The sequence below is a fragment of the Oryx dammah genome, unplaced genomic scaffold, assembly GCF_014754425.2.
Source record: "Oryx dammah isolate SB20612 unplaced genomic scaffold, SCBI_Odam_1.1 HiC_scaffold_1, whole genome shotgun sequence".
NCBI lineage: Eukaryota > Metazoa > Chordata > Mammalia > Artiodactyla > Bovidae > Oryx > Oryx dammah.
In genome coordinates, this window is record NW_024070185.1 from 20,351,541 (window position 1) to 20,368,229 (window position 16,689).

The 16,689-nt window shown below is 40.8% G+C and overlaps 1 protein-coding gene across 1 annotated transcript in view; it reads left to right on the plus strand.

Moving 5' to 3' along the window:
- ELAVL2 (ELAV like RNA binding protein 2) overlaps positions 1–16,689 on the plus strand; it is an 81,722-nt gene that overhangs the window by 51,395 nt on the left and 13,638 nt on the right. The gene's annotated exons all lie outside the window — the stretch shown is intronic.

The following is a 16,689-nucleotide window of genomic DNA, read 5'->3' on the forward strand; positions in this document are numbered from 1 at the left end:
ATTAGTCCTGCAAATCAGTTCATTTAAAAAAGCTTTCCCCATGATTATTCTCTAATGTCTAATCATGTTGAGAGAAAAATATCTCGGTTGGTTTGAACTTAGAAAGCATTCAGTAATATTTCAGGGGTTATTCCTTTTAAATCATCTATTGAACATGTTTTTCATAGTTGTATAACTTAGGTCAGGTCTACAACATCTATGTAGGTGAAACTTTATTTGGCTGTAGGGAAGGCTTATAATAATGTTTCTGTTATCCTTTTATCATATTTCATACACACACACACACTGTGTCAGACACACAAATCTCCATCTAGGCCTATTTGAGAGAGAGGAAATGCCATAGCTAATCCAAAACGTTTTCTGTTACTGCCTTTTTTTTTTAAATTGATGTATAGCTTGTAATGACAGAGGGTTACCAAAGACAATCTACCCTTGAAAGAGATTGGATTTCTGATTTTTTTCCAAAGGATATATGCATACACATACACGCTAGATCCATGACAAATGAATCAAATCAGGCCCCAGAACAACAAGTCTCAGCTATTGTGTACTTGTAATACAGGATTGGGTTGTAGGTTGTTTATATTTCTCACAGATGTTTGAAGGGGTGTTGTTGAACTATCTTCCCCTTTGTTTAGATTAGGAAGATTGTTAGATACCTTTTTTTTCAGAAGTGTGAGGAATAATTTTTTAATACACATTAAAGGTTTACTGAAACTACCTCATTGCATCATATGGAGCCATAACAAGACCAGTGGTCAGCCTCCCAAGTTGGGAAGGTCATATGCTTTAAAAGTCTGTGTTCATCATACGTGTGCTTCTCCCCTCTTCTACCTTGCCACCAAGGGCAAAGGTATTATCGTAATGTTAAAATAATTGCAAAGTATTTTAAGAGTGTATAATCATGGTTTCACAGTCTTGGATAGGGGATATCTGTGAGTAATTAAATAATTCTGGGGGCATTTTCAGTGGCTAGTATGTCCAGGTCAGCTTTGCTAAATGTTGAAGCAGTGCTAAAATGTGACACGATACAGTCTTGTCCTTGACATCCGCGTGTAGTAGGGCAGACAGCACTTACTTTATGTGACCGTCATGTGGATGTGCGGTAAGTGAATGCAGAACGCAGTGGCAAAGGACATGTCACTGGCTGCTAAGAGGCCTCTGAAATGGTTTCAGAGGTGATAGGGTTCTACAAAATAGGATTATCGGGCAGAGAAAGAAGAATGGTATCACACATGAAGGGATGTCTGATCCGGAGGCACAGAGGCCATTGTGTGACACGGACCTTTCTGGAGGAAACTACATCTGAAAATGATAAAAGTGTGCTTATTCTATCAGAATGAGTCTACAAAAATGATTGGTAAAAAAGATTTAATCCGACCTAGCCCTGTATTTTACATTTATCCTTCATTTTTTTTTTTTAAGTGAAGACTTAATTTATAAGAGGAGCTATAGGAATGAATTTGGGCAGATTAATTATTCGTTTGTAGACACGTTATCTTCCTTGTTTTGAAAAGATCCACTGTGGCCCTTGAGACAAATGGTACTGAGAAGGAATTTCTCCTTGGCGTATTTAGTATCCACACAGAGATAGGATCATTATATTTTCATTACGGTGTGTATACATAGGCCAAAGAAGACTTAGATATCTGAGCTATAATTGTAGTGAATTAGTTTTTTCTTCTAGTTATAGAACAAAAGAAAACTTATTGCAGATGGTTTTCTTTTTTTATTGCCACACTAATTTTTGCCTGTTCTCCTCACCCAGCTTATTATCTCAATATTATATATGTGTGTGACATACATGTGTATTTCTGTAGCTCATTACTCCTTTTTTATAAAAGCTTGACTGTGACATTTAAGGCTGTAGAATTACTATTCCAGTGTTGTCATTATCCTATAGAAATTTTTATCCTTTCACGTCTGGCTTCTTCATCCTCCAAGATTCCAGTCTGATTCTTATTTCCTACCTTGAGTCATCCCTGCTATACTACTATATACCATTGTCATTATTTCCTAAGTTTTATTTGGCTAATAAAGCATTTATTTTTCACTGCATTTTATCTTTCTTTCCTATTTGGTGGTCTGCTCTCTGAGAGCAGGCAATCTTTGTCTTCAGAGCATCTCATGGAATACTTATGCTTTTGTTTATAATTTCTGAATGAGGACGTTTCTATCTGTTGACTCACAAGAAAGAGTGGAGACCTGCTCAGTATACTCAAAGATGGGAAAATTCATAATATAAGTGAAATTAAAAGTGAACCTGTCTCTTCCTGTTAGGTGTTCTGATTCAATGAGGATGTGGTAAAATGATTAAGGGACTTACCAACTCTTTCTCCTTTTCTACAATAAATGAAGATGTAACGGCTATTTTTCATGTGAGATTTTCTACATAATGTCCGTGACTCTGTGTCTTTGTCTGTCATCTGTGTCTCTTTCGTAGGTTCTTTTTTCCTCTCTCAAATCTTAGATGGAGTATGTGAAAGCCCTAGAATGTTTAACCTACTGAAATTGATGTGTTGAGAACCTTTTTCTTTTCCCACACTTTACCAACCAGTAAAAAACAGCTTAGTTTTTATTCTTAAACAGCTCCACTTTACTTATATCAGCTGTAGTGTGTAGTCTCTTCTTTAGGTTTAACTTTCTAACTCAGCTTTTTAATCCATCAACAATGCCTTAGACATACTAGATGCTCAGATACTACATAAATCATATTTAAAGTTTATTTTTGAAGGTAAAGTTGTGACAGGTATCCTGATAGTATGGTTTTTGTTGGAGATTGCATCTGATCACGTATCAGAATCTTGAAAGAACCCTTTAAGAAGCTTTTACTGCAGAATAACTTTCTAAGAATTGGAAGAGTACAGCTATTTTTCTATAAGCCAGTTTAACGTTTCCAGTGCAGTCCAAAATGCCAGATTGTTTGGACAAGCATCGTACCTTCTAGTCATCTTGCCTGAGAGGTACTTCAGAAATAACCCCTGCAGGAGGCCGTGGAATGGATTCACTCGGCAGATACTGGCATGCTTATGTGGTGGGTGGGTATCCATATATTCACACGTACAGTCAGCCCTGGGGTCACATCTGCAGATATGGAGGGCTGACCGTGTTTGTTGTACTACACTGTTTTGTATGAGGACTGTGCGCATCTGTGGATCTTGGCATCTATAGAGGCCCCATGGGTTCTAAGAGGACAGTACATATAAGTTTCAACCCTCTAGGAGCTTAATGCCTAATTCTAGGAAAGTTTTGTAAATGCATTACAGTACTCCCGGTCACGGGGGGGCAGCAAGTGGGGAGGCTATGAGACAGTCTTCTGCGCTGGCCCTGATGAAGAAGCCCATGCACATCTGAGTGTTGAGTCTTAATTACAGAGATTTTCCCTTCTCTAAATCTCCCCAGTGTCCTCATAGTATATTTAGTGAAAATGTCTAAAGTGAAAACTTGACATTATTACCTGCTTGTGTAGTGTTCTTGGTGTTTTTTCATGCTGTGGCTTCACATGGTGTCATTGGGCACTGTCATCGGGATGGCATTTGTAACCATCCCATATTCAGAAACAAACATGGAACCTATTCTAATCTGATGTTAGGCTGATTTCATGAAGTTCATTTATTGTGTCTGCTGTTGACTACCCCCAAAGAACCCCTTTTCTCATTTGGCATTTCACATTAAGCTCTCAGAGGCCTCTGAGAAGGGAGTGAGAAAGTGGGAGGATTTGATATATGGAACTTTCTTTGGAGAAATTAAATTGGCCTTTCTTATCAGCCCATTTAAAGGTGCTGGATGGGAATTCCCTGGTGGTGCAGAGGTTACGACTCACTCTTTCACTGCTGAGACCCCAAGTTTTATCTCCTTCCCACTGGTCTGGGAACTAAGATCCCACAAGCCTAGAGGTGTGTGCAGGGGAAAAAAAAGGATGCTCTGTGTTCTGCCTCGAGGTACAACAGTCGGATGGCCTTTCCATCAGGGTTGGTTTCAGCCAGGCTTCAGGCTTTCCAAACCTACTCATCTGTTGCTCTCTTGTAAAATATTTGTACCATTTTGTGATGCTGTCACTACAGATTTTATTGTAATGATATGAATTTTGATTGTTAACTGCAGTGGATTTGGAATAAGGCTTACTTGATCATTGAACAGTTTTTCTGTTAACTTAATCTTTGAACTGTTTTTCTGTTAAAGTACATCTGCTCTGTGCCGAAACTCTGTCATCTTCTCTGACCTCAGAGATAATGGTATTATTTGGGTTTCTTTCTTCCATAAATTGGGGCCTCTGATATTAATAGCCAATTAATACTCTTGTTATGAGAATCAACCAAACTAATAAGTGTAACATACCCAGAACAACGCTTGGCACATGGTAAGCACTTAATAAACACTAGGGAACTATCATCATCTATATTGTTACATGATTTTACACATAGGAAATCATTATATTATGAAAGGACTCTTGGGAGTCCCTTGGACTGGAAGGAGATCCAACCAGTCCGTTCTGAAGGAGATCAACCCTGGGATTTCTTTGGAAGGAATGATGCTAAAGCTGAAGCTCCAGTACTTTGGCCACCTCATGAGAAGAGTTGACTCATTGGAAAAGACTCTGATGCTGGGAGGGATTGGGGGCAGGAGGAGAAGGGGACAGCAGAGGATGAGATGGCTGGATGGCATCACCGACTCGATGGACGTGAGTCTGAGTGAACTCTGGGAGATGAACAGGGAGGCCTGGTGTGCTGCGATTCATGGGGTCGCAAAGAGTCGGACACGACTGAGCGACTGAACTGAAAGCATTATTATTGTTCTCTAGCTCTGTACTCTTAGTTTTATTACTTCATGTAATCTATGTAAGGTCACTGTTAGGTAAGGACTATCATTCACCTCAAATTACAAATAAAGACATAGAGGCTTCAGAGAACCTAAGGAAATATTCCCAAGTTATATAAATGGTAAGTGACAGAGCCAGGACCTGAACTTGGCTTGCGAGCACCCGTGCCTTATGTTTTACCCCTTCGTGGCTCTGGACAGTTAGTTCTGGCACATGCACCAGTTTCAGGGCACTGGCAGTTCAAAATATGCTCTCTTGTGGCCTGAGTTTCACCAGTAATAGTGTATTCTCTTTTGCCTTTGTAAGTTTTTTGACCAGGTACTAAATTAATTCATGTTTGTCTCAGTTACACCTTGTTCGTGTTACTTGACATTTCTAAAGATTTTGTGGCCAAATGAACACAGGCTCATTTCTCATTTTTAAAACTAAAAGGAATCTACTTTCTTAACGACTATTGAAGGTAGGAGTGGATTCTTTGGTGGTTACAGCTGAAACTTTCATCTTTTTTTTTTTTTTTTTTCCCCTGGTGGGCTTCCTGGTGGCTCAGAGGTTAAAGCGTCTGCCTGCGTCTGCCTGCAATGCGGGAGACCTGGGTTCGATTCCTGGGTCAGGAAGATCCCCAGGAGAAGGAAATGGCAATCCACTCCAGTATTCTTGCTTGGAGAATCCCATGGACAGAGGAGCCTGGTGGGCTGCAGTCCACAGGGTCACAAAGAGTCGGACACGACTGAGTGACTTGACTTGACTTCACTTCACTTAGTAAAATCACTTGCAAAAATTTTAATGGGCTCAGTGAAGGTATGGGGTTAGAAGTGGAATACGGAACATTTGGATTGACAGATTCCTGCTTAGCCCTTGGAATGACCGAGTCACCGCCGCTGCAGTAGCGGATATGGTCTAACCACACACTCCCATTCACACACCATATCTACTGCTGTTGCTCTGCTTGTGCTTTGTTTCTTGTTAAATGCTTCACATGCAAAGATCTTGAGGAATTTGAAAGGCATCTGTGGCCTCTCCAAGTTGCATTTCAAGAACATCTTTGCTACAGACTTCTGTTGGTCTTGATCAGGCTGAGAGTCCTTGCTGAACCAACTGTGTACTACAAGCCAAAACAGAAGAAATAAAAGAACAGATGCCTGCCAACTATAATAGTTTAATAAAGAAATATAAAGGTGTCTATGATGACCTCATTATGGACCTTCATTTAATCAGTACACATGGATGAAACTGTTTGGGTAACATTTAATAAACTCTGCTCAAAGTAATGTTTCAGAAGGTGTTTTAAGATGTGTGAAAGGGGAACTCTAATCTGTCAAGTCCTCTCTCTGTGATTAGTTACTTAATAACAAATTTTATAACTAGTATACTTTTGTTTTTCTGAGGCTCTTCAGTAGTTTTAGTGTTGTTTTTTAATAATACCATACATAATCACTTATTCTTACTTGTTGTTCAGTTGTGTCTAGCTCTTTGTGACCCCATAGACTGGAGCATGCCAGGCTTCCCTGGCCTTCACCATCTCCCAGAGTTTGCTCAAACTCCTGTTCATTGAGTCAATTTTACCATCCAACCATCTCATCCTCTGTTGTCCTATTCTCCTCCTGCCCTCAGTGATTCTTAGCTGATTCTTAATTGATTCTTCAGTTTAGTTCAGTTCAGTCACTCAGTCGTGTCTGACTCTTTGTGACCCGATAAATCACAGCACGCCAGGCCTCCCTGTCCATCACCAACTCCCGGAGTTCACTCAGACTCACGTCCACCGAGTCAGTGATGCCGTCCAGCCATCTCATCCTCTGTCGTCCCCTTCTCCTCCTGCCCCCAATCCCTCCCAGCATCAGAGTCTTTTCCAGTGAGTCAACTCTTCGCATGAGGTGGCCAAAGTACTGGAGTTTCAGCTTTAGTATCATTCCTTCCAAAGAAATCCCAGGGCTGATCTCCTTCAGAATGTGATTCTTAGCTACATCTTTAAGTTAGATACAGGAATTAGCTGGCTTGAATTTTATTTAGTGATGTTGCACTAAAACTTGGAAATAATGTGAAGCCGAGACAGTCTCTCTAGTGTAAAATAGCCAGTTGCTATGTTTACTTTATGTTAAATGGTGTGTGTGTGTGTGTGTGTGTGTGTGTGTGTGTGTATTTTAAAGGAGACAAAGCATTAGTCTCAGGTATTATAATTTAATTTTTTTCTCTCTTCAACTCCCCTCACCCATGTTAGATTTTTCTCAAATAGCTCCTAAATAATTTTCAGGCACTGCTAATAGAAGAAATATAGTAGTAACTGTCCTAAGAGAAAGACTCATTTGATATATTTCAGGTTTTCCTTATACATGTATAAGAAAAAATTTAGCAAAGTTAAGGTTCTTCTTGGATGTTTTGTCCAGTATCTCCATATTAAATGTCTGATCATTTCTGTAGAAATTTGCATGATTTCAGACTGTGTTACAGCCAGTGGCTTAATAGAAAACCCCTAGAAGAAGACTCAAAATTCCAGATTCTACATTCAGCTCTTTTGTTCTGTTTTTGGATATGTCATCCACTTTTATGAAATCTTTTTTTGCTAAATACAAAGATATTGGACCAAATAATGTCTATGTTTTTGCTCTAAAGATATCCTCATCTCTGCTACATAGTACTGTGCTTAAGAATTTACTGCTTCTAGGGATTTGAATCCTCAATATAAAAAATGAAACTTCATCTTTTTTTTTTTAATGTTTAATGGAGTCTATAGTCTAGTATGATGCTGTGAAAGTGCTGCACTCAGTATGCCAGCAAATTTGGAAAAACCAGCAGTGGCTACAGGACTGGAAAAGGTCAGTTTTCATTCCAGTGCCAAAGAATGCTTAAACTACCACACAATTGCACTCATCTCACACTCTAGTAAAGTAATGCTCAAAATTCTCCAAACCAGGATGCAATAGTATGTGAACCATGAACTTCCAGATGTTCAAGCTGGATTTAGAAAAGGCAGAGGAACCAGAGATCAATTTGCCAACATCTGTTGGCTCATCGAAAAAGCAAGAGAGTTCCAAAAAAATACCTACTTTGCTTTATTGACTATGCCAAAGCCTTTGACTGTGTAGGCCAGAACAAATTGTGGAAAATTCTGAAAGAGATGGGAATACCAGACCACGTGACCTGCCTCCTGAAAAATCTGTATACAGGTCAGGAAGCCACAGTTAGAACAGGATATGAAACAACAGACTGGTTCCAAATAGGAAAAGGAGTGCGTCAAGGCTGTTTACTGTCACCCTGCTTATTTAACTTCTATGCAGAGTACATCATGAGAAATGTTGGACTGGATAAAACACAAGCTGGAATCAAGATTGCCAGGAGAAATATCAATAACCTCAGATATGCAGATGACACACCCTTATGGCAGAAAGTGAAGAAGAACTAAAGAGCCTTTTGATGAAAGTGAAAGAGGAGAGTGAAAAAGTTGGCTTAAAACTCAACATTCAGAAAAATAAGATCATGGCATCTGGTCCCATCGCTTCATGGCAAATAGATGGGGAAATAGTGAGAGACTTTATTTTGGGGGGCTCTAAAACGACTGCAGATGGTGACTTCAGCCATGAAATTAAAAGATGCTTGCTCCTTGGATGAAAAGTTATGACCAACCTAGACAGCATATTAAAAAGCAGAGACATTACTTTGCCGACAAGGGTCCGTCTAGTCAAAGCTATGGTTTTTCCAGTGATCATGTGAGAGGTGGACTATAAAGAAGGCTGAGCACTGAAGAATTAATGCTTTTGAACTGTGGTGTTGGAGAAGGATCTTGAGAGTCCCTTGCACTGCAATGAGATTCCACCAGAGCATCATAAAGGACGTTGGTTCTGAATATTCATTGGAAGTGTTAGGTAGTTAGAATAGGAAACAGGAGTCCAGAATGGCTGTGGCTAAAAGATAAGGGAAAAGCCCACAAAAATAGGACAAAGGAAGGTGTGAGGACTGGAGTGAGGACCTCAGGTAGAACATACAGCACTCCTGGCTAGCGTAATTTACATAAGGCAGGCCCAGGGTGAGGAAAAAACATATAAAAAGAGGAGCCAGGGGCCTGGGGGTCTCTCTCTCTCTCTCACACGCGCCCGCAGGCTCTGTGTCTTTCTTTCTCTCTCTCCTCTTCATGCCTTTTGGGTCGCCATGCCCTCACGCCTTGAGGATGTATTTTCCAAATAAAGCTGATCTGTCCGACGCCAGTCCAAGAGCTGTGATACGCTGAGGGCTTTAATGTCCGTTGCTTCAAATCTTTGTTGTGACGAGACAGAACCGAGGAGACTACACTCCCCTAATGGATGAAGCTGAAACTTTAATATTTTAGCCACCTCATGCAAAGAATTGACTCATTGGAAAAGACCCTGATGCTGGGGAAGATTGAAGGCAGGAGGAGAAGGGGACGACAGAGGATGAGGTGGTTGGATGGCATCACCAACTCAATGGACATGAGTTTGAGTAAAGTCTGGGAGTTGGTGATGGACAGGGAGGCCTGGCATGCTACAGTCCAGGGGGTCACAAAGAGTCAGACGTGACTGAGCAACTGAACTAGAATAGTATATGCACAAAGTACCATAACATAGAATTTTTGTTATATTAGCAGATTATGGCCTTTTCTAACTTTCTAGACAAGATATCAAAAATTAAGCATCCGCAGTAAATTTGTGAAGATCATTCATCCTCATTACAGTGAATGTGTGGTACGTACTGGAGTGTACAGCGAAGGTAAAGACAAGGTGTCATATTTCAAGGAATTGAGCCAGTCACAAGACATGGTAACAGATGAGTACGTCTTGGTTTCCTCAGTATTTAGGAGAGCGAGGCATATAATACAGCGTGGGCACAGGTGAGGGGTAACCAGCTCATACTAGAGTGGAGAGGATGGCTGGAGGTGATTTTCAGGCCTAGGTGACGCCCATGCAGTGTCTGAAGTGATAAGTTAGATGAGTGGAAAGAGCAGTCTACCTTAACACAGGGACATGAGAGCAGGAAGCTTTGGGAAACTGTTGAAGGTTGTATGTGTTCATATAGAATAGGTAGTCAGTACCCTGAGCATGAAAGGTTGTTGTTGAGCCACAGAAGACGCCAGGATTCTTGTCCTCAGAAGGAGAAGAATTCAATCCAGGGCCAGTGATCAGAGCTTTTGTGTAATAAAGAAAGTGAAAGTGAAGTCTCTCAGTCCTGTCCAACTCTTTGTAACCCCATAGACTGTAGTCTACCAGGCTCCTCCGTCCATGGGATTGTCCAGGCTAGAATACTGGAGTGGGTTGCCCTTTCCTTCTCCAAGAGATTTTCCCAACCCAGGGATTGAACCCTGGTCTCCCGCATTATAGGCAGATGCTAAAGTTTTATTAAAGTATAAAAGAGATAGAGACAGCTTCTGACATAGACATCAGAAGAGGGCAGAGAGAGTGCCCCCCTGCTAATCTTTAGCCAGATGTTATATAGCTACCAGCAGTCTGCTAACTAGAGAAATGAAATGTCTCAAAACTCAGAGACTGGCATCAGGCCCCTCACCCACAACATGCATTTTGAGATAACATTGACACAAGGTGAGTTGTCCTGGGCTATAAAATGATTGACATGAATCTTGAAGAAAGACAGGTTTCCAAGTAAATACAGAGTTTCATTAACATAGATTAGGAGACCAATGTTACCAGTAAAACATACTGGTTTGTGAAGTGGGTTCTGAGTCTTAAAGTGGAACAGACTTGAAGAAGGTCTAGGGTAAATACATAGTTCATTAACATAGCTTAAGACAAAGATTTCCATAAGAAAAACGCATTGGTTAGCTCAAGGTTTGAGAAAAGTTCAGGTAGAACCAGGTGTAGTCATGGCAACACAGAATTTTAAAAGAAACCCCCTTTTAAATTTGTATAGAGAAGGAGAAACAATAATAACACTAGTAGTTTGTTTCCTCCTGCCGCTTAAGAGAGAGATTAAAAATGTCTGACACTTGCAGCCTATTTCCTCCATTTGGAGACCCCTGGCTTTCCTGCCTGTTAGCCACTCAAGCATAAACAACTAAGAAACTTGAAATTATTCTTAAAGCATTAGGGAATCCCTGAGAGGAGTAACCTGATGAGATATATTTTGCAGTATTTCTGAACGTCTCTTGAATGGAAACAATCTTACATAGACTAAAGCATTCAACCAACCCAGTGTTCAGTAAAATTTGAGGTTCTGTGTGTTGTCCACTGTTGCAATATTCCACATTCTCTGTCTTGGAATACCTTTTAGAGGCAACTTCTCTAATCCATAATACCTTTGCTAAGCCTTCCTGTTAGGTGTGATTATTCCTTTTAGCTCCAACTCCTTTGCTGGCGCTAATCTTTAATTTCTTATGAACTTAATTCTGTATGCTTTGTTCTCTCTCAAGTTTACTCATTTGCAGCCCTCTGTGAAACATGCTTGCTCTTACGCCAAACCTAATCTTGGACTGATATGTGTATGTCCTGGTGTGTGTTTGAGACCTGTTCCTCGTAGGGTTTTGCACTTAGAAGTAGATCAAAGGACACTGCTTGCTTTTTGGTGGATTTTGAGGTCTATGGCCTGACTTGTAGTTAGAACTTAATGTCTTTCTGTGTGGCTCTGAGTTCTCTTGGTGGGTCCAGTGTAGCCTCCTGCCTGTAATGCCTTGATGCTTTCACAAGAACTTTGCTACTGTCTGCCAGAGCTGGAGCTAATTTTTATTTAGCGATAGTGTCATTTTTCTTAGTCCCATCAAGGCTCCATTTTTTTTGATAGGAACAGCAATTAACTCTCAGTTTAAAATAGGCATAACTGTGACCTTGTCCACTCCTTTCAGCTGCAGAATGGAGCTTTCCAAAAAAAAAAAAAGAAGTCTGAGTGGCATGTACCTCATTTTTTTCAGGTTTAGTGTTTGTAGTCCTGGGTCAGTAATTGACAAGTGATAGAAGTTGTTTACTGGTGATCTTGCCAGTGGGAGATTTTTCAGATGTCCGGAGTTTAATAAAGAAGAGATTGCTTTGTTCATTTATAGTCCTTATCACTTTAATCTGTTGGTATTAATGTCCACTGTCACTGATCTTTCTGTTGGTGAAGTGGAGAGAATTGAGAGCAGTTGTACTTTTGGACAGAAGCATTTAGACATACTTCTGTTAAAGTGATGTACAGGGATTTTAAACTTTATTATGTACATGTAATAAAGTACCAGTTCTTGTCCGTATTTTCATTTCTTTTAGTTCTGTGTATTTTTATTAACTTGTATTTTGACAGCCCATTCATAGTATATGTGTTACTTATCCTTGAATGTTTAATGTGTAATTAGTTTTATTTGCTGATGAAGATGGCTCAGATGATAAAGAATCTGCTTGCAGTGTAGGAGACCTGGGTTCAGTTCCTGGGTTGGCAAGATCCCCTGGAGAAGGGAATGGCTACCCACCCCAGTATTGGCCTGGAAAATCCCATTGACAGGAGCCTGGCAGGCTGCAGTCCATGGGGTCCCAAAGAGTTTGACATGATTGAGTGACTGCATGCTGATGAAGAAATGAGTTTTTAATTACAAGGAATATGCTGTGTCTCAAACTATTCCATTTTCAGGACCTGATTACTTTGATAAATCTATTTTTATCTCTATTTTGTCCAGTCAGGTCTCTTTTGTGAAGAACAGCTTGAGAAGCCATTGACTAGAGCATTTATTCCCTGGTACTTCTGTCTCCCTTCTTTCCCTTCAAGTAATTTCAGCATTGCTTGTCTTTGTTTATAATATCACTCGTACACTTGTGAGGAATTCCAGAATAAACCTGAGATATAAAATGCTATCTTTGGAGTAGATTGGTGTTCAGTGTTGTACTTTCTGTATCATCTTTAAATATTTAAATTGCAGACTCTCTGGCTGCCTCTTAAATTAGATCCTTCACTTAGTAGTTTTGACATTTCATAACCTTGCTCCTCAGGCATTAAATATTCACCTGTTTAAATGGCAGTGAAATGTAAAACCCCAAACCTATCTCTTAATCCAGTGATTGCAGATTGGAGAACACCTTGCATTTGGTGAAGGAGGAAGCTGTTTTGACCCTCCTGGAACATATGCTGAAGGTTCATCCTATTGAAGTTTTTCTAATACAGAAATAGCCATAAAACAAAACCATCTCGTGGGTCTTCTCAGTGGAGTGTTATTTTAGTCTTGAAGAACCACAAAGACAGACTTAACAATTTGAAGTTTCAGATAGCCCCAGAGTCGTTCTCTAGGTAAAAATTAAAGCAGGGCACCAGTTTGAGCTCCAAATCTATAAAAAAATCAGAATGAAGAATTGCTGATTAAAAAAAAAAAGAATTGCTGATAATTGTTGGCTAGAAATTTGGTCTGGAAACTGATTTGAATCTGCAAAGTACAAGTCCTTATCTCATTCATTGCAAGTCTTCCTCAGTTCAGTCGTTCAGTCATGTCTGACTCTTTGTGACCTCATGGACTGCAGCACACCAGGCCTCCCCTGTCCATCACCAACTCCCGGAGTTCACTCAGACTCATGTCCATTGAGTCGATGATGCCATCCAGCCATCTCATCCTCGGTCGTCCCCTTCTCCTCCTGCCTTCAGTCTTTCCCAGCATCAGCGTCTTTTCCAATGAGTCAGTTCTTTACATCAGGTGGCCAAAGTATTGGAGTTTCAGCTTCAGCATCAGTTCTTCCAATGAATATTCGGGACTGATTTCCTTTAGGATTGACTCCTTGCTGTCCAAGGGACTCTCAAGAGTCTTGTTCAACACCACAGTTCAAAAGCATCATTTCTTTGGCTCTCAGCTTTCTTTATAGTTCAATTCTCACATCCATACATGACTACTGGAAAAACCATAGCTTTGACTAGATGGACCTTTGTTGGCAAAGTAATGTCTCCGCTTTTTAATATGCTGTCTAGGTTGGTCATACCTTTTCTTCCAAGGAGCAAACATCTTCTAATTTCATGGCTGCAGTCATCATGAAGAATGAAAAGATGAAAAGATAGGACAGTGAAAGATGAACTCCCAAGACAAGGTTTTAGAAGATCAGAATTTTAATCCAGAGTTCAACACCTGTGTATAACATTAGCAGTGCTTACCTACCTTTTCTGTATCTGTTTCCCCAGCTATAAGATACTGATATGTGCCCTCCCTACCTCACAGGGTTGTTGTGAAGCACAAAATACTGTATCTGAAAATGCTTTCCAAATGGTGAAGTCCCTTAAGCCCCTGAAGTGTAAGTTAAATGGAAATACTGTTGCCACCATGAGTTTCTGTACGATTGAGTCACCCGTGTCCTGCCTGTGGTGATAGGAACCAATTCTTTGGCAAAGTCAGTGCAAAACAGTGTTGAGATGGTTCTTTATTGAGAGTTGGAACCTTATTAGTGTAGCCGTGTCTGAAAATGCACCTGGGTAATCAGATAAGACATACATAAATGATTGTTATGAAGGGGGAAACTTATACTTTAAGATCTTCAGAAAGAGGAGGCACAGCATGCCATGCAGGGTCACCTGGGCAGGCCCCAGAGATGGCCAGGAGGCAGAGGGGAGTGGCCTGGGGCCTTTTGGGGGGTCCTGGTGGGAAGCTGAGGACACGGCAGGACAGGTAGACTGGGGGAGTTTAGCTTTGGAGAATTTGAATACTTCGCGACAGCTCTGGACTCTGGGGGTGGTAAGGCTTCCCTAGTGGCTCGGACGGTAGAGAATCCGGCCACAGTGCAGGAAAGCAGGGTTCAGTCCCTGCGTCGGGAAGATGCCCTGGAGAAGGGCATGGCCACCCACTCCAGAATTCTGGGACATCCCATGGACAGGGTGGCCTGGCAGGCTGCTGTCCACAGGGTTACAAAGAGTGGGACAGGACCGATCGACTAACACTTTCACTTTCTACTTGATTGTCTGGTACCTGGCCCTAGGCCGATTCAGAGTGGGAGGAATATTGGCTTGGTCTGAGGATTTGATAAAGGAGATGGGGTGTGGCCTCTGGTTTGCATGTTAAAGATAACTCCCAGGGGAGTTGTTTGCTCTCTAGAATTAACTATTCCTGGGAAGCTTGGCGGTCTCTCCTGGATCAAAGCCATAAATGCTAGAGCATTGAGAATTCAGAGGATAAGAAAATATAGCCAGTACAGGTTGGAATTAAAGAAGCAGTGTGAACTGAAGACCAGACACTGAAAGAAAAAAAAAATGTAGATAACATGACTGACCCAAGTATGTTTTCAAAGCTTTTACATAAGCACTAAATATAAACCCGTTTTCCTTAAATATATTTTAGGATAACTTTTAAAACACTCCACCCACACTCCTCTGAAATGCTCAAAGCAGTGAATGTCACTGCATGAGTAAATTATTATGGAGCACAGTAAGGGACTCAGGTTACTCTCAACTTTAATGGTCTAGGTCTTTACCTGTATTCTTAGATGTATTTAGAGGTGAATATTTATAGTATAGTCACCTTTAGGCTCTGTGCTAACAGAATTTTATATGGATTAGAGATTATTTCATTATTCACAGCATACTTCATTTGCCAGACCATTGACAGAAATGGTTGAATCCCTGAGTGACTAACAGTGATTCTTCCAAGGAATAATATAGATTACCTGTGGTGATCATTTACATATTGGGGCTTCCCTGGTGGCCAAGATGGTAAAGAAGTGTAATATATATGCTCAGTAGTGTCTGACTCTATGCGACCCCATGGACTGTAGCCTCCCAGACTCCTCTGTCCATGGAATTCTCCAGGCAAGAATACTGAAGTAGGTAGCCATTCCCTCGTTCCCTTCTCCAGGGGATCTTCCTGACCCAGGGACTGAACCCAAGTTTCCTGCATTGCAGGTGAATTTTTTTACCATCTAAGTCACTATGAAAGCCCAAAGATTGATACTGATGGTTATAATCAACCGGCAGAAGTTGACCTGTCATGGTACTCCGCCAAATGAAACCCAGAGCTTGGCCATTTTTGTCAGGCATCTGGCAAACAGGGTATGCTGTGAAGTTTCTGTCCTTGTAGTCAGTCTAGAAGAGCTTACTATTAAACTAAAGGAAATGGGGTCAAAATAGCACATGAGACTCAGAGCTGACTTAAAATTGGCAAAGAGACATTATAGGCAAAGAGGGGTATCGATCACAGTTTGGGCAAGATCTGAGTGACTTGAACTCTCCCTTGACTGCGGTGTGCTTTGTGAACTGTTGCGGATCCACAACAGATTGTGGGACCACTGGGATACTAGATTGGCTGTACTCAGCAGGTACTCTAGCACATACGATGTGCCAAGATGATGAGGATGCAGTGATGAGGGGCAGCTGTAACTCCTTCCCTCCTGGAGTGTATGTAAGGTGTGCTGATGATAAATACACATGGGCTTATTCTGTCTTCGTCTTGGTAGAAGTTTAGACACTCTATCTCAAAGGTGGGAAGCCTTTTGAAAGGGCATGTAAAGTCAATAAATCAATAGATGGACTTAAGACCTTTTTAATTAAGATTGAAGAGATCTGTGGACAGACATAGACAAAGGATGACAGGAGATACAGTCCATTCATACATCTGAGAAATTAAGGATGATAGCTATTTTTTTATCATGATAATCTGCTTCAGGATGTTTATTTACAATGTGTTTATTAAATAGTACAGGGTTTAATTGAAATTGCTAAATAATTTCAGAAAATGGCATATTTAAATTCTTTAGAAAGTTTGTACCATTCCCCACCCCTGCTGAAATGGGAGGCCCAAAAACAGGTCACACAGATGTGTCAGATGAATTTAGAATCCTTAAGCCTGACCATTCAATTGAGCCTAAATCCCTAGTTTAGGAGATTGGCCCCTTGGAGGACAACTTATTACCAGGAGTCTTACTCTGCTATGTGTACCGCTGGTCAGTTTTGAACACTTACACACCTGGGGTAGATATGTGCTTCTTTCC